The sequence below is a fragment of the Oreochromis niloticus genome, unplaced genomic scaffold (genome assembly GCF_001858045.2).
Source record: "Oreochromis niloticus isolate F11D_XX unplaced genomic scaffold, O_niloticus_UMD_NMBU tig00001767_pilon, whole genome shotgun sequence".
NCBI lineage: Eukaryota > Metazoa > Chordata > Actinopteri > Cichliformes > Cichlidae > Oreochromis > Oreochromis niloticus.
This window is the reverse complement of record NW_020327468.1, coordinates 95,674-119,407: the sequence shown is the minus strand read 5'-3', so window position 1 is coordinate 119,407 and position 23,734 is coordinate 95,674. Positions and strand designations below refer to the sequence as shown.

Here is a 23,734-nt window from a genome sequence, read left to right as displayed (position 1 = left end):
GCAGCTAATGCTAACACTACTTTCATTTCAGTTAAGCCTATTTAGCATTAATTGACTTCATTTAACATTAAGAGGTTTATGCTAAATAGGCTACCATTAGTGGCTAATGCTAATTTTAGGTGAATAAGCATTGGCAACTAATGCTAATACCATATTCCCTTGATTTATAACAATGTAAGCAGCTAATGCTAAGTAGGTTGCCGTTATTAGCTAATGCTAGTTTATCCGCTAATGTTAACAGCGTTTTTTCTTACTTTTCAACAACATGAGTAGCCAATGCTAATATTATTTTTCCTTCAATTTTAACAATGTGAGAAGCTAATAATCAGTAGGTAGGTTACCTAAATAATGCTAACTATTTTCCCTTGCATTATAACGATGTGGGCAGCTAATGCTAAGAAGGATGCTGTTATTAGCTAATGCTAAATTGATGTGAGTTAGCATTATCCGATAATCCTAACACTTTTCCCTTCCCTTTTAACTATGTGAGTAGCTAGTGGTAAGAAGGCTGATGCTAGCAGCTAATGCTAATTTGATGTGAATTAGCATTATCCGATAATGGTAACTCTGGTCGTGTCCAAATTCATGGGCTGCATCCTCCTGAGGCCGCATTTGTAGACCGATTACGTCACAGCAACGCGCCGAAGGCTTTCCAAATTCGTAGACTGCTCCGAATGCAGCCGACAAATGAGTCCTCCTTTTCCCTGAATTTGAGGATGGGTCGAGTGTATCCTTCTTGGCCCACCATATCCCAGAATTCATAGCGCGGCCCAGCCAAACTCTAGTTTCCGGCAGTGGCGGCCGGTACTACGTTTTAAAATTAGTCTTATTATTTTTTCTGGGTCACAAAATAAACTTTTAACATATTTTCAGTTGAAAAGTAGCTGTGTAAACATCAAATAGCTGCTCGGTTTATCAAGATATCGCATATTTGGAAAAGTGCTTCAACGTTTTCGGAGACGCCTGCTACCCACCAGCTCGATAGCGAGCCGGGAGCTCGAGGGTCACTGAAGCCGCTGAGAACGGCACAACTCCCGGCACATCATTTTCAGATCACCGCGGACTTTCGCTACTTGGGTTAAACGTGGTATATAAGTACCTGAGACAACCTAAAAATGTTATTATTAGGCTTCTTCAGTGTTTTGTTTGTTCGTGAGTAAATCAGTTTGGCTGGGATTAAAGTTATTAGATTAGATTAGATAAAATAAAACTTTATTAATCCCAGAGGTGGGTAGTAACGAGCTACATTTACTCCGTTACATTTACTTGAGTAAGTTTTTGAAAAAAATGTACTTTTTAAGTACCTTTTTTGCACAATACTTTTTACTTTTACTTGAGTACATTTATGAAGAAGAAACGGTACTTTTACTCCGCTACATTTGCAAAATTCGACTCGTTACTTTAAAAAAAATAATTAGTTTAACACATTAGATAACATGCCGTCAGTGGCGTTTCCGGTAACTTTTTCACCAATGAGACGTGGCCATACAGTCACATGACCAGTTTGAAATCGTGGCGGGCAGAGCGGCTGAAGCGTTTCAAAGTAGCGGACACACGGAAAGAAGAAATGTGATGGCAGAGTCTACGCTAGAGCTGAAGAGGATAAACACCTTTGGCCTCACATACAAAGAATGTTTCGCTTAAAAGCAGCACAAAAGAACAGCTGTGTCTGCAGTGTCGGTGTCTTCAGTGAGAGCCGAAACAAACCAGCATGAAACAACTGAGGAAACGGTAAGTTTTCTCTAAATATCTTTTTAGCTGTGGTTAGCTGGATGTTACAGCAGCTGTGTCGAGCTCGAGCTGCGAGTCATATTTCCGGCCCTACGTTGTAGTGAGATAAGTTTATGGGTGTTTTGTGCAGCTTCGGCTGTCTTTTTTTACTGCTCGCTGGTTAGCTAGCGTGAGCTATAAGCTAACAGCTAGCCTGGTTAATGACGCTAGAGTTCCACGCACATGCAAACAGCTCGTCTCTACAGCTTTAACTGTTAAAACAGAAGGCAATACTGCGGCTGACAGGGTTTATTATGTGAAACAGCAGCTTGTTTAGTTTAAACAGTCTGCATTAAGCTGGGCAAACACTGTGCGAGTTTTTTCAGTCACGTTATTCCGCTCCTGCTCAAACTGTACAATTAAATCGCAGAGGTTCATAGGTCATAGGTCACGATGCAGGGTCTCACACTATACAGCCTGATGCTCTGATGCGACCTGAGTGCTCAAACTGTGCGTCCATAACATGAAGCTTATCATACAAAATCGGTCACTCGCTCTCCCTCTCTGTCTTTCACTCACACAGGCACACATCAACTCTGCTAAATTACTAATGAAAAACATTGACCACAACAACCGTGAAAAGAGTTGGATTTACATTGCTGCTGAATCACAGCTGCCTGATCAATGTTTTTCATTAGCAAATTAGCAAAGTTGATGGTGGTGGTGTGAGTGAAAGACAGAGAGGGAGAGCGAGCGACAGATTTTCTGTTATAACCTTCATTTTATGGACGCACAGTGTGAGCACTCAGGTCGCATCAGAGCATCGGGTCGTATAGTGTGAGACCCTGCATCGTGACCTATGAACTTCTAACCCCTGCGAGTCAATCGTACAGTTTGAGCAGGAGCTGAATCGCGCGACTGCAAAAATCGCACAGTGTGAGCCCGGCATTACCCCATGTATACTACACGATGCACACACGATTAAGGCAAAACACGGCCGATCCCCAAAACTGTTGCATGACTGAAAAATCGTCTCAAAATGGGCCAAAAAATCGCACAGTGTATGGGCAGCTTTTGGAGGCTAGCTCCAAACAAACATCTGCAGCTTGGCAGTGTATACAGCACTATGATGACCAGACCTAATTCTTTTGAAAACCTTACGTCTTTCCACAGGTCTCCACTTCATCAGACATCACCTAGACACAGAGCTGGATGAGGCCAGCACAAACAGCAGCCTAACCGACGAAGATGATGGATTCATGGGGTCAGGAAAGCCAGAAGCAGAGGAACTGGAGAGGTACCTTTCATGTCCATTCACTGGAGGTGTGGATCTATTGCATGGCTTTCCTCAGATCAAGAAGCTGTCGATCAAAGTCAATACAGCTCTTCCTGCATCTGCAGCCTGTGAGAGACTTTTTAGTCATGCAGGACTCCTGTTCACTGCCAAACGGTCACAGCTTCACAGCAAGAACCTTGAGAGCCAACTGCTGTCTGATTTGATGTTACAATTAAAAATGTTTGTGTTTTTATCTGAAGAGTTTATAAATATCTGGTTTCCACTGTATATGTGATGAATGTCAGCACAAAGAGGGAGAGAGAGGAACAAGAGCAGGTGAGACAGACATGTTAGTCAAATGGTTGTTTACCGAAAGTATCACTGTATCATAGGAACTCATGTATCTCGTACCTAGTGTTTCTTTTTAGGTTTGTTATTTTTCAAATTCTATATTTATTAAGTTATGCAGGCTTGTTTGCACAACAAGGCTAAATAATTATATAAACTTTTCTGAATCTAAATAGTGGACTTTGGTAGAATTAAAAAATAAGTGTAGTGCAGGTCTATGATGGTTTTTAGTGCTACTATCATCTAGTTCTGGTTCTAGTTCTGTCTTGGTTAAATCCTAAGTAGTCCTGATTTTGAACTGTTGTAGTCCTGTTTTAATTCCAGATCAGTTCTGGGTCTGGTTGAATTAGGGTTTAGTCCCTGTGTCTTGATACAGCCCTGATTTTGCTCTGCCTTGCTGCTTAATTTAAAAACTAGTTTAAGGTGTCCTGCATATGTGATATATATTTTTCCCTATATGAAGTCATTCTTTTTTGAACAAAACTGAAAACAGAGGCAATTAATCTTTCAGCTGAAGCTGAACCACCATTTCACTGAAGAAACAATTTATGGTAAAGTGAGCCATACACATATGAACATCCACATAGTGGAAATTTGTATTTGTCTTTTATAATTAGTTTTACTCTGATTTCAGTGTTTATTTGTGAGTGTAGTTTTTACATTTTTACATATTACATTGTGTTAATCCACTGTCTATACTTCAGGGTATTTTAGTATACAAAATAAGTTTTGTTAGAATGTCTATTCTTATGGAATTTTAGCACAGATGTGTTTTTTTTGTTTGTTTTTTATTCCTGCTGTCCGCTTTGGGAATAAACTTTTCCTGATTATACCTGTTGCATCTCTGTGTCATTTGTTTCTGATTTACTTAATCCCTCCTTGTATTTAAAAGAACCACCCCTAGTATGACATTCTGGCGCATCAGCTGTAGTCTGTTATGTTGAAGTTGCCTCGTTCTAATGTTTTCTCTGAGGCTGCTGTAAATGTGAATATATTCACTGTGGGTTTTGCTTGAAAAAGCTTTACGTTGTAAAAAACTGAAATCTTGAAATAAGAATTGTTGTGCTTTATTTTGTGGATCTTTTTACATATATTCCTTTTGAAAATACTAAAATTTGTATATTTATTTATTTTTGATTTTCTGATAGCTTTTATTTATAAAATAAATCGGACATTTCAAACAGTTACTCGCTAGATACTCTTACTTGAGTAGCCATTTCACCAAGTACTTTTTTACTCTTACTTGAGTAACTTTTTTGACAACTACTTTTTACTTTTACTTGAGTAATAATATTTTAAAGTAATGATACTCTTACTTGAGTACAATTTTTGGATACTCGACCCACCTCTGATTAATCCCCTAAGTGGGTTCCTCCTTGGTTTTTATACAGCTGACTAAACGTCAAACAGAAAACTGATTAAACAGAAGTGTGAGACGGTCGAGAATTTACGCCAGTGTCCTGTTATATTTTACATAGCAAGGAGAAGACGGCCGAGTTTATTAAACTCCACCGAGACAGCGGTGACGTTAATCAGAAGGCTAGACCGTCCAATTTCACTGCCGTTTACTTCCGGCCTACCCGACCGTCTGAGGACCCGGCCCACGTAGACCGCGAAGGCCGGGTCCTCAGGAGGATGCAGCCCATGAATTTGGACACGACCTCTTTTCCCCTGCATTATAACGATGTCAGGAGTTAATGCTAAGTAGGCTGCCGTTATTAACTAATGCTTCTTTGATGTTAATTAGCATTATGCGCTAATGCTAATACTGTTTTCCCTTACTTTTTAACAATGTGAGCAGCTAATTCTAAGTACGCTGTTGTAAATAGCTAATGCTAATTTGATGTGAATTAGCATTATCCAATAATGCCAATAGTGTTTTCTCTTACCGATTAAAAATGATAGTAGCTAATACTAATATTCTTTTCTGTTGGGTAACAACGATGCGAAGAGTTAATACTAAGTAGGCTGCTTTTAGCGGCTTATTCTAATTAGGGTTGAATAATTATTAGCAGCTAATGCTAATACCGTTTTCTCTTTCCTTTTAACAATATGAGCAGCTTATGCTAATTTGATGTGAATTAGCATTATATTAGTGAGGAGTTAATGCTACGTAGGCTGCCATTAGCAGCTAAAGCTAATTTGAGGTGAATAAGCATTAGTAGCTAACGCTAATACCCTTTTCTCTTGTGCTATAACGATGCGAAGAGTTTATGCTAAGTAGGCTGCCATTAGCAGCTAATGCTAATACTGTTTCCCCTTGCTTTGTACAACTTGAGCAGCTAATGCTAAGTAGGCCTGCTTTGCTAAGGATTTCTGTGACCATGATGGAAACTCTGATAAGCTAATGCTGCTAAGCTAATGCTGTTTATGGGCCCTGTTAGAATCAATATTTCATTCTCATTCTGTTGTTTGAGAACAATAACAGAAAAATGTGCACTTGAGAACAAATTTGTTGTGAATTCAGCTGTGAATGTAGAGTTTCTCATTATTTAAGCTTCCATTTCCAAATGTTAGCTGCTCCTGTCTGCCTCTTTGTCACACACACACAGACTGAAATGATTCACAGCCTTGTTTCATCCTTCTGTCACTGTGGACATACAGCATGGGAAACATACACATGGCTGACACTTTATTAGGTACACTGGCATCTATCTCAGGTACGCCTGTGACCTGTCTCCTTGGAGACCCCTACATAAATATCCATGTACTATCCAGCTAGACTAGTTTGTCTGTCCCTGAAAATATTCCTGCATGTGTGATTGTTCATGTCTCATCTGCAGGAAACAAACAGGAAGTGAGTGAAAAACACAGGACATGTTTCCAGCTCTTCCTCCTCTATCAGACATTCTCTCCATACCTGACAGTGTCCAGTCTCCAGCCTGGATCCTTCAGTCCAGCCGATAGCAGCTTCATTCCTGAGTCACCTGGATGATTGTAGCTCAGGTCCAGCTCTCTCAGATGGGAGGGGTTGGAGCTCAGAGCTGAGGCCAGAGAAGTACAGCCTTCCTCTGAGATCAGACAGCCTGACAGGCTGCAGACACAAAAACAACATCTTTGAACACATCATTGAAGGTTTGTCTTTGCTTTTCCTTTTTTTTTCAGATTCATTGCCCCTCATACATTCCATCCATTCAATTCAAGTTAGCTTTATAAAAAACAAGTGATGAGAACAGTGATCGCAAGTTGTGTAGCAGTAGGCTCTACAATATTACAATCCAACAATTTCTGTTGAGCACTTGGCCACAGTGGGGAGGAAGAACCTTTTGACATGCAGAAACCTCCAGCAGATGCAGAATGAGGGGAAAAAAGTGAAGCGCAAAAACAAAAACATCAAGAGCCAAAGACAAAATGTGAGTGAAGTTGGCACCCTGATATTCTTCAAATCCAACAAGAGTGGTGTCACATGTTTGTGCTGGTTTGTGCTGCAAAAATGTTCGTTTTTGACGCTATCATTTTAAAGATATTAACAAGAGTTTCTAGAACATTTGTGTTTCATTTGTGCTGGTTTGTGCAGCAAGGATTTTCGTTTGTGAGGCTATCATTTCAAAAATATTTATAGGACATTTCTAGTTCTAGTGTTAATAGGACATATGTAGTCTAAAAACTATAACAGCATAATAAAAGGGATAGTTCAGGGTCACCTGCTCCATCACAAACCAAAACTGATGTCCCATCTGAAGTTTTAATGTTGCTTTGGTCACTTGTACGCCTCTTGATTACTTTAATCATAGCACATTGAACCTTCACAGCTGGGTTGAAGGCGCGACTATATTGATTGTGTTAGTTTTTCTGCCATTTTAATGATATTTCAGCACAGAAGTTCAGAGATTCACAGATTGTAGCTAGGAGTTATTGCAAGACTTTGAAAACATGAGACTTTGTCTGTTACATGCCAAGATACATTGCTTTGTTTTTCTGTTGCTCTTATCTTTCAGGGGTGTCAAGCCTCCACCTATTGGCTAATAGGGATCATTACAAAAGAGCAGCTCCCTGGCCAGCTGGCAGGTTTTGACTCCTGCTGAACTGTTAAGCTAAACTGTAGAGTGTTTTGGTGGGAGGCTGAATAGGTAAGCTTAGGGTAGCCTAGAAAACTGTCAATAAATATTGTCTGATGGTTAGCCTAGCTGGTGTACCTCTCTTTCATTAATTTTGGTTGTCTTGTGTTGGTGTCTCCTCCCTGCCTTAGCCCCCACCATAGTGGGGTGGGCATGACATTGTCTGAAAAAGTTTGGAAAAAACTGTTGTTGTTTTCACTTCTGACTTCTTCTCTTTCTGCATCAGTGCTGATCTGGGGGATGTATGCTGGTGACCAACGCCTGCAGCCTCACAGTAATATGGTATCATACAAGTTTTTACATATGATTGACATATGAATTTGGACTTTTGTAAGGGCAATGCAGTTGCATGTGCAGGAACAATGCAGGAAGCTGTGGGGGAAGTATTGCCTATAACATTAATCAGATCAGAATCAGAATCAGAATACTTTATTGATCCCTGGGGGAAATTATTTCTTTGTTACAGTGCTCCATTATACACCAACATTAACAAAACAGACAACACGGTAACTAAGAATAGTACAATATATATATCTATATATATATATATATACATAAGTCACAATAATAAATAGCAGGAAAAGAACCGTGTAGTTGTGGCTGTAACCAGTATGTTAAGCAGATGCATTATACAGGGAGATGGCCACGGGCAGGAATGATTTCCTGTGACGTTCAGTGGTGCTTTTCGGTACTCTCAGTCTCTCACTGAACGTGCTCCTGTGACTGACCAGCATGTCATGGAGTGGGTGGGAGGTGTTATCCAACATTGTCTTTATTTTGGACAACATCCGCCTCTCCGACACCACCTTGAGGGAGTCCAGCTCCATCCCCACAACACTACTGGCCTTACGGATCAGTTTATTGAGTCTGTTGGCATCTGCGACCCTCAGCCTGCTCCCCCAGCATGCCACAGCATAGAGGATCGCACTGGCCACAACAGACTCGTAGAAAATCCTCAGCATTTTGTGGCAGATGTTGAAGGACCTCAGTCGCCTCAAAAAATAGAGACGACTCTGGCCCTTCCTGTAGAGTGCTTTGGTGTTTTTAGCCCAGTCCAGTTTATTGTCAATGTGGACTCCAAGGTATTTATAATCCTCCACAATGTCAACACTGACCCCCTGGATTTAAACAGGGGTCAAGTGTTTCCTTGTCTTCCTGAAGTCCACGATCAGTTCTTTGGTCTTTGCCACGTTGAGCTGCAGATGATTCTGCTCACACCACGTGACAAAGGAGTCGACCACAGCCCAGTACTCTGTCTCATCATCCCTGCTGATGCATCCAACCACCGCAGAGTCATCAGAAAACTTCTGAAGATGGCAGGTCTCTGTGCGGTGGCTGAAGTCCGTGGTGTAGAGGGTGAAGAGGAAGGGGGAGAGGACAGTCCCCTGTGGTGCCCCTGTGTTGCTGATTACCTTGTCAGACACACACTGTGGGAGACGTACATATTGTGGTCTTCCTGACAGGTAATCAACAATCCAGGACACCAGTGAAGCATCCACCTGCATCGCTGCTAACTTATCACCCAGGAGGGTCGGCCTGATGGTGTTGAAAGGACTGGAAAAGTCAAAAAACATGACCCTCACAGTGCTCGCTGGCTGGTCCAGGTGGGTGTAGACACGATCAAGCAGGTAGATGATGGCGTCCTCTGTTCCGAGACGAGGCTGATAGGCAAATTGAAGGGGATCCAGATGTGGTCTGACAATGGGTCGCAGCTGGTTCAGGACAAGCCTTTCCAGGGTCTTCATGATGTGGGACGTGGCATCTTTGGAATAGGGACGAGGCATGATGTCTTCCACATCACTGGGACCCTCTGAAGACTCAAACTCAGCATAAACAGTTTATGAAAGACTCCACATAGCTGGGGGGCACAGGTCTTGAGGACGAGGGGACTCATTCCGTCTGGTCCAGCAGACTTGCCTGAGTGCAGTCTCCTCATTTGCATCTCCACCTGGTATTGAGTGAAGGTGATGGGTGGGGGAGGGGTGTCAGGAGTCTCACAGGAGGCCACAGCACTATGGGAAGAGAAAGGCTGGCCCAGTGGTGTGGCTCTGGATTCCAGGCTGACTACAGGTGAGGTTACGGGGGTGTGAGCAGACACTGTGGTGTCGAATCTATTGAAAAACAGATTCAACTCGTTAGCTCTGTCCTCACCTCCCTCAGCTCCCCTGCTGTTGGTTGGGCTGAATCCAGTGATGGTCTTCATGCCCCTCCACACCTCTCTCATGCTGTTCTGCTGGAGTTTCCACTCCAGCTTCTTCCTGTAATTGTCCTTAGCCTCTCTGATCTTGTCCTTAAGTAACACCTGGACCTTCCTCACCTCCTCTTTATTGCCCCCTCTGAAAGCCCTCTTCTTGTCGTTGAGGAGGGCTTTAATGTCCTTAGTCACCCACGGCTTGTTATTTGGGTAACAATGAACAGTCTGAGTTGGAACAATGGAGTCGGTGCAGAAAGTTATGTAGTCTGTTATACACTCAGTAAGCCCATTGATGTCCTCAGCGTGAGGCTCACAGAGTGTCTCCCAGTCGGTCACCTCGAAACAGTCCTGTAGTTCCGCTAAGGCCTCCTCTGACCACCTCCTAACGCTCCTCATGGTCACAGGTTCCCTCCTCACAATTGGCACATAGCGGGGGGTGAGGTGAATCAGGTTATGATCTGACCTACCAAGTGGGGGGAGGGAGGAGGAGCTGTATGCATCCTTTACATTAGCATACAGCAGATCTAGAATTTTCTCTCCCCTGGTGGGACAGTCCACATATTGTTTGAATGTTGGAAGTGTGTTGTCCAGTGATACATGGTTGAAGTCACCCGAGATCACAATAAGGGCACTCGGGTGCTGAGTCTGTAACCGGGCTATGGCAGAGTGGATAGTGTCACATGCAGCTATGGAGTTAGCAGAGGGAGGAACATAAACAGCCACCAAGATGACGTGAGAGAATTCCCTGGGTAAATAATACGGCCTGAGTCCAACAGCACACAGTTCAATGTCCGGGCAACAAATCCTTTCTTTGATTGTTATGTTGGCAGGGTTACACCACCGGTTGTTAACTAAAACAGCAAGCCCACCTCCTTTCCGCTTACCGCTAGTGATGCTGTCCCTGTCCGCCCGAACAGTGTGGAAGCCTTCCACGGAGGCATTCTCGTCGGGAATGTCCTGGTGCATCCATGATTCGGTGAAACACATCAGGCTACACTCTCGGTATTCCCTCTGACTCCGTGCCAGTGCTGAGAGCTCGTCGATTTTATTCGCTAAGGACCTCACGTTTCCCATCACCATAGACGGCAGACACGGTTTATACCTCCTCCTCACTTCGACCCTCCGCTGTCTAACCGTCTCCTTCTTTTTTCTCTTCTGTCCTTGACCTCTGCATCCCCGATGTGTTTTCCTCCAAATTTCAGCTGGTACTTCTGCGGGCCTGGCCAGCGAGCCGGCCGGCATCAGGGCGATCAGCTGATCTCTGGAGTAAACAGTCCGTGCGTGTAGGAGATGTGCCGCGGTCCTGTTCCTTGATAAAAGTAGCAGTTCCACAGCCACCAGAAGAAGAAAAACTCTCTCAATCCACATGATTGAGTAAAATATAATAAACGGGTGAAAATACAAGTCAGGAAAAAAAAAGAATACGTAAGAAAAAGAGCTAAACTAAGAGAAAAGGCAGGAGCGACTGTAACAGGCTGCACGCTGGTTGACGCATGCGCACAACATTCACAATAAAGAAGAATGTAGTACAAACAGCAAAACAGGAGGAAAGAAGGAAATAGGCACCAAAACTTAAAAAAAATGTGAAAGCATTTTGCAGACTGCCCTGCAGAACTTGCCCTCTGCAATCATGAAGGTATGAACTGAATGATCTGTAAACTTTGGAAACCTTTTTGGTATTAGCAGGTGAGGTACTGGAGCCTGGAAATGCAGGTTTCCCACAGGAAGTGGAGATAAGAGTTAATAAAATAATCGTAAAGTAATTCACTAATCGTCTTGATGCATTCTCAATCATCCAGGAAAGTAAATCTCCAAAAGTTGAATCTGTTCATCTGGACGTAGCGTTTTGTGGGAGAAACGTTTCGTCACTCACCCAAGTGACTTCTTCAGTCTCAGCTGACTGCAGGTTTCCCCAAACCTTATAAACAGTACATTTGGATACATTGGATGAGTGACGAAACGTTTCTCCCACAAAACGCTACGTCCAGATGAACAGATTCAACTTTTGGTAATTCACTAATCAAAGAAAAATTTGTAGATTACGGACTACCAAAAATAATCTTCAGTTGCAGCACTAATACTGTTATGAAAATACAGAGAGTAATTCAAGTATTCACAGCCAAGGTAAATAAAAGGTGTCTGACAATTCTAGAACTTTTAACCATTTGTCCAGTAATGGAATAAAGATTCCAAATATTGCTAAGAGGAAGACACTGAATCCTGACCTTAGAGATTCCAATTTACAGTGTGGACTCTGCAGTGCGGCAGACATAAGTGTCGCTCCTGACTCCCCCAGGTCACTGTGACTCAGGTCCAGCTCTCTCAGACTAGAGGACTGCAAGCTGAGAACTGGGCACAGAGCTTCACAGCTTCTCTCTGAGAGGTTGCAGCCACTCAGTCTAAAAATAAAGAACACAAACACACACAAGCACACAAAGCAGAATTTAAAGGTTATTGTTGGGGCAGTAATGAATTACTAGGTCTGGCAATATTGAATGTTTCGGGACTGGCTAGAATTGGCATTTCAGTATTTTAAACACCAGAGAAATGTGGCAATTTACTGTAATTTGGAAATAATGAAACAATACTAAGCTGAAATTACATGAGGATGAGGTGGACATTTATTACCTCTAAGAGTTATTTGGCTAATTGTTTCCGTCGATGAAAAATAAATATCGTTTTTCTGACCTCAGAATTTCCAGTGTACAATGTGGACTCTGCAGTGCAGCAGACAGAAGCTTCACTCCTGAATCTTGCAGGTTGTTGTTACACAGGTCTAGCTCTCTCAGGCTACAGGAGCTGAGAACTGAGCACAGAGCTTCACAGCTTCTCTCTGAGAGGTTACAGCCACTCAGTCTAGAAGTAAAGAACACAAACACAAACACACACAGACAGTTGAATTTAAAGGTTAGTGATGGTGCAGTGATGAGTTAACTATATCTGGCAATATTAAAAGTTTCAGGACTGGCTGGAATTGGATAGAACATCACAAAATCACAATTTTAGCTCTAAATAGAAACCAGTAAGAAGCTGTTACATTTAGTGACCCTAGTGCAGGAAATTTTTACCTTGTCAGATATATCTGTACATTTTAGATTATGAACATCAGTTTCAGAATATTTTATTAATCCCTGGGAAAACTGTGTGAAAAGATTAAAAAAAGACTGATGATGCAGAAAGAGAAGAAAAGATGAACAAATCTGACATATTCACTTAACTGTGATCCACTTATGCTCCGAAGCAAAAAATAAAATAAAATAAAGAGAGATCTAAAACATTAAGTGCAGTACTCTCTCAGTGACGCTGTCCAGCTGTGTCCCTAACCCAGCCTTATGGGTTAAAACATGGTGGAAATGGTCAGAGTCCTCAAACAGAAGTTTTTCTTGTCTGCTAGTAGGTAGATAATCAAAGATAAATCCAAGATAGGAGTCTGATCAACACGATAGAAGAGATGTAGTCTGAGTCATGAGAATGTCTATTGTTTCTCTAATGTATGTCTATTTTTAGATTTTGTGTGTAGACATTATCCATCATCAATCTTTTAATTCATGTCTGAGTTTAAGAAGCTAAGAACTGTGTCACGAGCCTATCATATTTCTGAACAAAGACATACTGTTAAATGTTGTAAGGGTTAAACACAGAATTATGATTCATACTTGTTGATAGTTCATTATCCTGATCAGAACATAAGCATTAACTATAAAGAAGTTTGAGTTTAACTAAAATTCCGAAAAAGAATAAAAGAAAGAAAAGATCATTTCAGTGACAGGCCTAACTCAGATGACAGTCTCTGGAGAAACTGCCTTCAGAGATATAAAAGTGTGTGTGAGAATGAGAGCCCACAGAGGACTCTCTGATATCTGAAATTTTGATTTTTAAAGTGTAAAGGTCTTTCTGTGTTTTTATCAGCTTCTGTTTTGAACATTTCTCATTTCCTTGTGAACTGTATTCACCTCTGTACGTTAGTGTATAAATGAATGTTAGACTGGGCTCCATGGAAACACTTGGACTGGTCTCAGCTGCCTTCTTTCTGTAGTCCAACAGAGTCCTTTCTCTTCTCCAGTTTCTGTTTGAAATCCTCTCACAGAGCCTGAATCCTGCTTTGTTGTCATGTTTGGACCTGTTAGGCTGCTCTGTGTTCCTCTGCTTTAACACACACCTCACCACAGCAGCTGTGTGGGTCGTCTCTGTAGCAGCCAGATCAGCTTCTGATACTAGGGCTGCACGATTAATCGTTAGAAAATCGCGATCTCGATTCATACTTATGCGCGATCTCATTTCCAAATGGCAACGATTTTAAAAAAAAAAAAAAAAAAAAAAAAAAAAAAGACGACGACGATTGTACCGCATTTTGATCCGGGACGTAATCTGCATGAAAACAAGCGCTCCCTCTTCCTGCTCAACAAATGACAAGGGCGGAGCCTTATACCATGTGATACAGAAGCTGTGCCGTGATGCTCAAATTGGCAGGGGAAAAACAACGGAGAGCACGTCAGGGATGACGAGAAAGTGACAGGAGAAAATTCGTCCCGGTCAACCACCCAAACATCAATAACGGGAACCTTATACAGCGCTTCCCTATACATGTCGAACTCCCGCGGGCACAAAGAAATTACGGAGGCTATTACTTATCACCTGACCAAAGATATATCAACACTGTGCAAAACGAGGGATTTAGGAAAATGATCAACACCCTAGACAAACGCTACACAGTGCCGTCCCGCAACTATTTTTCTATTGTTGCACTACCTGCTCTATACACGCAGTGTCGAGCAACGGTGGAGACGGAATTTCAAGCAGTACAACATTTTGCGGCAACCACAAAATGTGAGGCATTTATTGTTTTTATGTTTATTTATTGTTTTTATGTTCAGTTTCAACTGTTACGAAGTTGATGTGCAGTTAATAAGTGCAATAAATATTTATATTGGAAAAGAAAATCGTGAGAGAATCGTGATCTCAATTCTAAGCAAAAAAATCGTGATTCTCATTTTATGCAAAATCGTGCAGCCCTATCTGATACATGAACATCATCACAGCTCCTAACTTCACCTTTAGTACCTTTGTCATGTCTATCTGTTCTACACAAGCTCAAAGTCTCTGCAGCCTGTTTGTATCTGCTATCATCAGATCTTCATCATCCTCATTCACATCCCTCACACACTCTACAGCCTCATCAGCACTGACTTCATCTTCACTGACTGATGGAGCACAACATGAACCTGTGGAGGCTGAAACACTGTCCTGTCAAACATCTCCCCATCACCACTCCACTTCTAAATTTAAATTAAAGTTAGCAAGATGGCGGCGCACACAGACGCAGCGGCTCTATGCTCTCCACTTAGGTGCCTTTCTTTTTCGTTTCTCCTCTTTTTCTTCTTCTTTTGTTTTCCTTATTGTGAAGCCAAATTTTCCTACAACCATCTGGAATTATGCGAGATCGGATATAACAGCCAGATCCCCATTACCAGTGATTATCAGAGGGTGCACAACATCCCCCCGGAGATAGCAAGAACATCGGGTGCTCCGTGGATTGTTTTCGGCTCTGCCAAGAAACGCAGGCGGCGAAAGGAACGCAAACAAAAGCGGGGATGCCGGTCGGGCCTGCTAGCCAGGCTAAAGAGGCAGCCTTTCAAACCACTGCTCCCTAGCATCTTTCTGACCAACGCACGGTCGGTCGTCAACAAAATAGACGAACTGAACCTACTTCTCGCGGCACAGCCAATCGTCCGCGACTGCTGTGTCCTGGTCGTCACGGAGACATGGCTACGAGAGGGCATTCCCGACGCCTCCGTGCGGCTAGCGGGCCGCACAATGCACCGCAGCGACAGAAAGGCTACAGTGGGGAAAAGCAGAGGAGGAGGTTTGTGTATTTACACACATAACAACTGGTGCACAAACACTAAGATCATCACCACAGTCTGCTCCCCGGACATAGAGGCAATGTCTGTCATGTGCAGACCTTTCTACTTGCCCAGAGAACTGCCTGCAGTGCTAATAACAGCAGTCTACATACCACCAGACGCTAATGCTAGCTCAGCCCTTGCATACCTGCACGACATTATCTCCGAACAGCAACGGACATACCCAGAGGGAGTACACATCATTGCAGGGGATTTCAACAGAGCATGCTTAAGAACTGTGCTGCCTAAATTTGTACAACATGTGAAATGCCCTACGAGAGGAAATAACAGCTTGGATCATGTTTACTCAAATATCGAGCAAGCCTACAGATCTGTTCCCCTCCCCCACCTGAGCATGTCGCCACCTCTCTCTACTTCTTGTCCCGGCATACACACCACTCAGGAAAAGGACAAAGCACACCATCAGAACCATTAACACCGTTTCTGAGGAAGCTCTCGCTCAATTGCAGGACTGTTTTGCTCTCACAGAGTGGAGTGTCTTTGAACAGGATGACCTAGAGACTCACACAACCGCAGTGCTGGGTTACATCAAACACTGCATGGACACTGTCACCACAGAAAAGCGGGTCCGGGTCTACCCCAACCATAAACCCTGGATGACAAGCAAGGTTCAGGCACTGTTAAAGGCACGCAACTCTGCATACAAATCTGGGGACCAGGACATGTTCAGCAGAGCAGGAGCAGACCTTAAAAAAGGCATCAGAGCAGCAAAACTGGACTACTCAAACAAGCTATCAGATCACCTCTCTGACAACAACTCCAGGAAGGTATGGGAGGGCCTGAAACACATCACCAATTACAAAGCCAATGGGACAAATATAGATAACATGGACATCTCGTTAGCGGAGGAACTTAACCACTTTTTTGCCCGCTTCGAGAAAACTGCCGTCATCCCCACCATGCACACCACCCTGCCCACAGCGTCCTCTGAGCACAGCCCCCACACATTTAGCCTCCAACAACATCAGGTCCGCAATGTGTTCAGAGCAGTGAATCAGAGGAAAGCTGCTGGCCCCGACGGAATACCTGGTAGAGTGCTCAAAGCCTGTGCCGACCAGCTGGCTCCTGTGTTCACCAGACTATTCAACCTCTCCCTGACACATGCCACTGTCCCTCACTGCCTGAAATCATCAACAATAGTCCCAGTCCCCAAGTCCACCACCATCAGTAGCCTCAGTGACTACAGACCCATCGCACTGACTCCAGTGGTTGCTAAGTGCTTTGAGAAGCTGGTCCTAAAACACATAAAGGACTGCCTCCCACCCAGCTTCGACCCCCACCAGTTTGCCTACAGGGCAAATAGGTCCACAGAGGATGCAATTTCCACTGCTCTCCACTTCGCTCTGCACCACCTGGAGAATCCTGGGACATCAGTAAGGATGCTCTTTGTTGATTACAGCTCGGCCTTCAATACCATCATCCCAGACATTCTTATAGACAAGCTGGTAAACTTGGACTTCCCCCCCTCCACTTGTGCATGGATCAAAAACTTCCTCACAGACCGCTCACAATCAGTCAAGGTTTGCAACCAGCAATCATCCACCTTGTCACTCAGCACTGGCTCACCACAGGGATGTGTGCTGAGTCCACTCTTATACACCATCTACACCAGTGACTGCACCCCTACGCACCCCTGCAACATCATCATCAAATTTGCAGACGACACCACTCTGATGGGGCTCATCACCAACGATGATGACACCGCCTACAGGGATGAGGTCCAGCGACTGTCAGAATGGTGTAACTACAATAACCTCACCCTAAACACCAAGAAAACCAAGGAAGTGGTCATGGACTTCCCCAAAACAAGAACTGATCCCCCTCCCCTATCCATAAAAGGTGACTATGTGGAGAGGGTGTCCTCCTTTAAGTTCCTCGGCACCCACATATCCGAGGAACCTATCCTGGTCCACAAACACATCAGCCCTAGTAAAGAAAGCCCAGCAGCGCCTCCATTTCTTGAGGGTTCTGAGATGGAACAGGCTGCAGGCTGAACTCCTAGTGTCCTTCTACCATGCCACTATCGAGAGTGTGCTGGTGCACGCCATCCCTGTGTGGTACGCTGGTTGCACAACAGCTGACAAGAAGAGACTACAGAGGGTCATCAGAACTGCAGAGAAGGTGATCGGCTGTCCACTCCCCTCCCTGGACTTAATTGCCAGCTCAAGATGTCTCTCCAGAGCCAGTGCAATTATAAAGGACCACCTCCATCCTAACCACCACCTCTTCAACATCCTGCCTTCTGGAAAAAGGCTCAGATCCATCAGGTGCAAAACCAACAGACTAAAGAACAGCTTCTTCCCGTGGGCTGTCAGAACTATTAATGCAAACTAAGAGTGTGTAAAGACTTCCCCAACACATCCACCCTGACACTGCTGTTGATCATCTATGTGCAATATCTCAGTCTTTCCATGTTTCTGTGCAATATTTATGGCTCATGTGCAATTATTTTGGTCCCAGTCTGTTCAATGTTTCCTACACATACACCATGTATATAGTTCCACTCACATATGTATACATATACACTGCTTTGTATTTTATTCTACTTATCTATTTATTTATTTATTTATTTACTTTTTTCCGCCTTCGTTGTATATTGGTTTCTCTTCTTCTTACTTTAGCACCTTTGTGGTCCAGCTACCCAATTTTGCTGTGCAAGAAATTGCACAATGACAATAAAAAGCTCTAAGTCTCTAAGTCTAAGTCTCTAAATGAAATCTGCTTAAACTGTTGTCGTTTGGAAAGACAACATTTCTGAAAGCACTCAAACGTCTTCACATTTCTCTTCAGACACATCCTGGACATATAGCAACTAAAGAAATTTTCAAAAATCAGTCAAGGATCTGAAATATAGAAAAAAAACAACAGCTGCAGTCAGTGAACTCACCTCAGAGTCTCCAGTCGACAGTTTGGACTCTCCAGTCCAGCACACAGAAGCTTCACTGCTGAATCCTGCAGCTTGTTCTCACTCATGTCCAGCTCTGTCAGATGGGAGGGGTTGGACTTCAGAGCTGAAGCTACAACTTCACAGTGAGTCTCTGAGAGTCCACACCGAGTCAGTCTGTGATTATAGAAAATATAAAATGTGTTATTATAACAGCAGAAAATCTGCATTATGAACAGACTGCATGCATATAATAGACAGACACTAGCTTCTCCTTTTTCCTACAACTTCTGGCACACTTAAAATGTAGAGCAGACAGAGACAGGTGAAGTGAAATAATATTAACTAAGCTGTGTGAAGGGATGAAATATCCTGTCTCAGAGTGATGCTGAAAAACTAGTTCTTGCATTCATTACTTCCAGGCTGGACTACTGTAATTCATTATTATCAGGATGTCCTAAAAACTCCCTGAAAAGCCTTCAGTTAATCCAAAATGCTGCAGCAAGAGTCCTGACAGGGACTAGGAAGAGAGAGCATATTTGTCCTGTTTTGGCTTCCTGTTAAATCCCGAATTCAAAATCCTGCTCCTCACATACAAGGTCTTAAATAATCAGGCCCCATCTTATCTTAATGACCTTGTAGTACCATATCACCCTATTAGAGCACTTTGCTCTCGCTCTGCAGGCCTACTTGTTGTTCCTAGAGTATTTAAAAGTAGAATGGGAGGCAGAGCCTTCAGTTTTCAGGCCCCTCTTCTGTGGAACCAGCTTCCAGTTTGGATTCAGGAGACAGACACTATCTCTACTTTCAAGATTAGGCTTCAAACTTTCCTTTTTGCTAAAGCATATAGTTAGGGGTCAAAGGAGTTTGCAAAGAAAAGCGTCTGGACTTCTTTAAGTTGCTTGAAGACGTTTCACCTCTCATCCGAGAAGCTTCTTCAGTTCTAGGGTCAAATGGCCGAGAGTCCCAGATTTAAACCCAGTGGGAGTTTCCCCCCAAAGAGGGACAAAGGACCCCCTGGTGATCCTCTAATCACATGAGCCAAGGTGTGAAAGCGGGTGTGGGTCACAATCAGCCAGGGTTTTTCTTGTGAGCTCATTGTGAAACCTGGCCCCACCTTGTCATGTGATTTCCTGAGGTCAGATGGCCCAGGATGTGAGTGGGCGTTAAGGCGTCTGGGGAGGGATCTCAAAACTGGATTATAGATGGCAGACAATTGGTGTCGTAAACCACCGCCTCTGTTCAAAGATGGTCGCTCACAGTGGACGTAAATGGCTTCTTTCACTCCTCTTTCAAACCATCTGTCCTCTCTGTCCAAAATGTGAACATTGGCATCCTCGAAAGAGTGACCTTTGACCTTAAGATGCAGATGAACTGCTGAGTCTTGTCCTGTGGAGGTGGCTCTTCTATGTTGTGCACTTGTGAAGTGGCTGTTTGGTCTCTCCGATGTAGAGGTCCGGGCATTCCTCACTGCACTGTACAGCATACACCACGTTGTTCAGTTTGTGTTTAGGAGTTTTGTCTTTAGGGTGAACCAGTTTCTGTCTGAGTGTGTTGCTGGGTCTGAAGTACACTGGGATGTCGTGCTTGGAGAAAACTCTCCTGAGTTTCTCTGATACACCGGCTACATAGGGGATGACAACGTTGTTGCGTCTGTCCTTCTTATCCTCCCTCGCTGGTGTCTGATCTTCTTTTCTGTGCATCTTTACTGACTTTATGAACGCCCAATTAGGATAACCACATGTTTTAAGTGCTTCCTTTACGTGTGTGTGTTCCTTCTTTTTTCCCTTCAGGCTTAGAGGGAACATGTTTTGCCCGGTGGTGTAGGGTCCTGATTACTCCAAGTTTGTGTTCCAGAGGGTGATGGGAGTCAAAGAGGAGAGGACAGATATGTGTGTGTATTACATCGGTGGGAACACAACGAATATGACTGCACATTTATGCCAACATCACGCTAGTGAAAAGACAAATGGAAGCAGACAAAAAGCACGCATGCTACAAACTATACCCGAGTCATTTAGACAGCCGTTAGCACATGATTCTTAGAGGGCAAAAGAAATCGACAGGGCAATGTCTACTTTTATTGCTGTAGACACGCAACCGTTGCAGGAAATGCTGAGAGTACTTGAGCCCCGTTAAAATATTCCTTGTTGTTTTTGTATAAGCTGTATAGAGTCATTTCTCTGTAATAAACTCTCTTTTCCACAGATGAGTGATTTCCCGATCAGATAGATTTATTTTTTATTAGTTTGTTGTTTCAGCAACATTTAATTTAAAAACTGTACTTTTGAGTTAAAAGAAATATTTATCATTTTGATAAATTAAAGATTAAAAAAGGCAGGAACATTTTTTTTGTATCGAAAAAATATCGAACCGAACCGAACCAAACTGTGAATTTTGTGTATCGTTGCACCCCATATATACATATATATACATATATATATATATACATATATATACATATATATATATATATATACATATATATACATACATGTATATATACATATATATATACAATCGATCCACCGAGGACGCTATCACCATAGCGCTCCACACTGCGCTCAGTCATCTGGAGCACCGAGGAAGCTATGTGAGAATGCTCTTCCTGGACTTCAGCTCAGCATTCAATCATATCATCCCGGAGATCCTGGTCCAGAAACTGTCTCACCTGGGACTCTCCACCCCCATCTGCCTCTGGATCAAGGACTTCCTGACAAACAGACCTCAGTCTGTCAGACTCGGCCCCCACCTGTCCAGCACCATCACACTCAGCACCGGGTCTCCACAAGGATGTGTTCTGAGTCCCCTCCTGTTTACGCTCTACACATCCGACTGCTCCCCTACCCATCTCTCAAACACCATCATAAAGTTTGCGGATGACACCACTGTGGTTGGACTCATCTCAAGGGGGGATGAGTCGGACTACAGAGATGAGGTCAACAGACTGACTGAGTGGTGTTCAGTTAACAACCTCCAACTGAACACCACAAAAACTAAAGAACTCATCTTGGACTTTAGGAAGGGAAGAGCAGACCCGGCCCCACTTTACATTCACGGGAACCGTGTGGAGAGGGTACACTCCATGAGGTTTCTGGGCGTGCAGATCTCTGATGATCTCTCCTGGACTGCAAATACCACGGCGGTGGTAAAAAAGGCCCAGCAGCGTCTCCACTTTCTGAGAGTGCTCAGGAGGAGCAACCTGGAGGAGAGGCTGCTGGTGACATTCTACAGAGCCACCATAGAGAGCATCCTAACGTACGGCATAACAACATGGTATGCAGGGTGCTCAGCTGCAGACAGGAAAGCACTGCAGAGGGTCATCAACACAGCCCAGAAGATCACTGGCTGCTCTCTGCCCAGCCTGGAGGTCATTGCAAACTCTCGGTACCTCAGCAGAGCTGGCAATATCATCAAGGACTACTCTCACCCCAGCAATCAACTGTTTGAACTATTACCGTCAGGCCGACGGTACAGGTCACATAAAACCAGGACAAACAGATTCAGGGATAGCTTCTTTCCCAGAGCTATCACCATTGCAAATAAGCACAAAAACAATTGAACCTGCTTAGATATATCATACTGTCACTGTCATTATATTATGCTGCTATTCATACTGTCATACTGTCATTATATTAATGCTGCTATCCTGTAAATATCATACTTACTTTTGTTTGAGTACTTATGTTTGTTTTATTGTACCTTTTATATCTTACTATTTTTTATTTATTATATTTATTATTGCATTTTGCACCAAGGGAGTGGCACTCCAATTTCGTTGTACCCTGTACAATGACAATAAAGGCTATTCTATTCTATTCTATTCTATTCTATATACATATATATACATATACATACATATATATATACATATATATATCTGAGTGACATAAAACCATAAGAATGTATCTTAATGACTATGCTCTGTATCCAGATACAAAATAAAACTGAGAGATAGCTTAATTTAGAAATATGAGCTAAACTGTTAGTTTTCCTTGATTTCAAATTCAGACTTTAATAACCCACAGACACTTGGTGTATTTCTGGATAACAAATCTACTGCTCTATGCTGATGATGTTGAATAATCAAGTGTGACTCACCGAGCCTTCCTGCAGTTCCTCACAGCTGGAATCAGTCTCAGTCGTCCCCGTTTTGATGTGTTGTACTTCTGCAGGTCCAACTCATCCAGAACCTCCTCTGACATCTGCAGCATGAAGGCCAGAGCTGAGCACTGGATCTCAGTGAGTTTCTTCTTTGATCCTTTCTCTGACTTCAGGAACTTTTGGATCTCCTGGTGTACTGAGAGGTCGTTCATCTCCATCAGACAGTGGAAGATGTTGAGGCTTCTGTCAGGAGAGATTTTATCACTGTTCACTTTCCTCAGGTTCTTGGTGACTCTCTGGATGATTCCTGGACTGTTCTCTGTCTGACCCAGAAGACCTACTAAGAGTCTCTGGTTGGACTCCAGACAGAGGCCATGAAGGAAGCGAACAAACAGGTCCAGGTGGCCATTTTGACTCTGGAGGGATTTTCTCATGACTTGCTTCAGAAAATCATCCAACGATGACTCTTTATATTTGTTCCCGAGGAAGTTCTTCAGCACCTCTGTGTTCCTATTGGTGAAACAGTGGAACATGTAGACAGCAGCCAGAAACTCCTGAATGCTCAGATGAACAAAGCAGTAGACTGGTTTCTGGAAGATCACACACTCTCTTTTGAAGATCTCTGTACAAACTCCTGAGTACACCGAGGCCTCTGTCACATCCAGACCACACTGCTCCAGGTCTTCTTGGTAGAACATGATGTTTCCTTTCTCCAGATGTTCAAACGCCAGCCTCCCCAGCTTCAGAAGAACTTCCCTGTCAGCCTCCGTCAGCTCCTGTGGACTCGTCTCATGTCCCTCATGGTACTTGTTCTTCTTCCTCTTTGTCTGAACCAGCAGGAAGTGTGAGTACATGTCAGTCAGGGTCTTGGGCAGCTCTCCTCTCTGCTCTGTAGTCAACATGTGCTCCAGAACTGTAGCAGTGATCCAGCAGAAGACTGGGATACTACACATGATGTGGAGGCTCCTGGATGTCTTCATGTGGGAGATGATTCTGCTGGACAGCTCTTCATCACTGAATCTCCTCCTGAAGTACTCCTCCTTTTGGGCGTCAGTGAAGCCTCGTACTTCTGTTAGCCTGTCAACACATGTAGGAGGGATCTGATTGGCTGCTGCAGGTCGGGAAGTTATCCAGACGAGAGCCGAGGGAAGCAGATTCCCCTGGATGAGGTTTGTCAGCAGCTGGCTGACTGATGACTTCTGTGTGACATCAGACAGCAGCTTCCTGTTGGTGAAA

The 23,734-nt window shown here is 43.4% G+C and overlaps 1 long non-coding RNA gene across 1 annotated transcript in view; it reads right to left on the bottom strand.

The window, feature by feature from the left end:
* LOC100699444 (NACHT, LRR and PYD domains-containing protein 12) overlaps window positions 1-23,256 on the bottom strand; it is a gene marked incomplete at its 5' end in the record, with an annotated part of 29,055 nt that extends 5,799 nt beyond the window's left edge. The window contains 5 exons of the long non-coding RNA XR_003217621.1: window positions 6,209-6,368; window positions 11,812-11,985; window positions 12,275-12,442; window positions 18,398-18,571; window positions 22,496-23,256. This is a non-coding gene — a long non-coding RNA (NACHT, LRR and PYD domains-containing protein 12). The remainder of the gene's footprint in view (window positions 1-6,208; window positions 6,369-11,811; window positions 11,986-12,274; window positions 12,443-18,397; window positions 18,572-22,495) is intronic.
* Window positions 23,257-23,734: the final 478 nt, after the last annotated feature.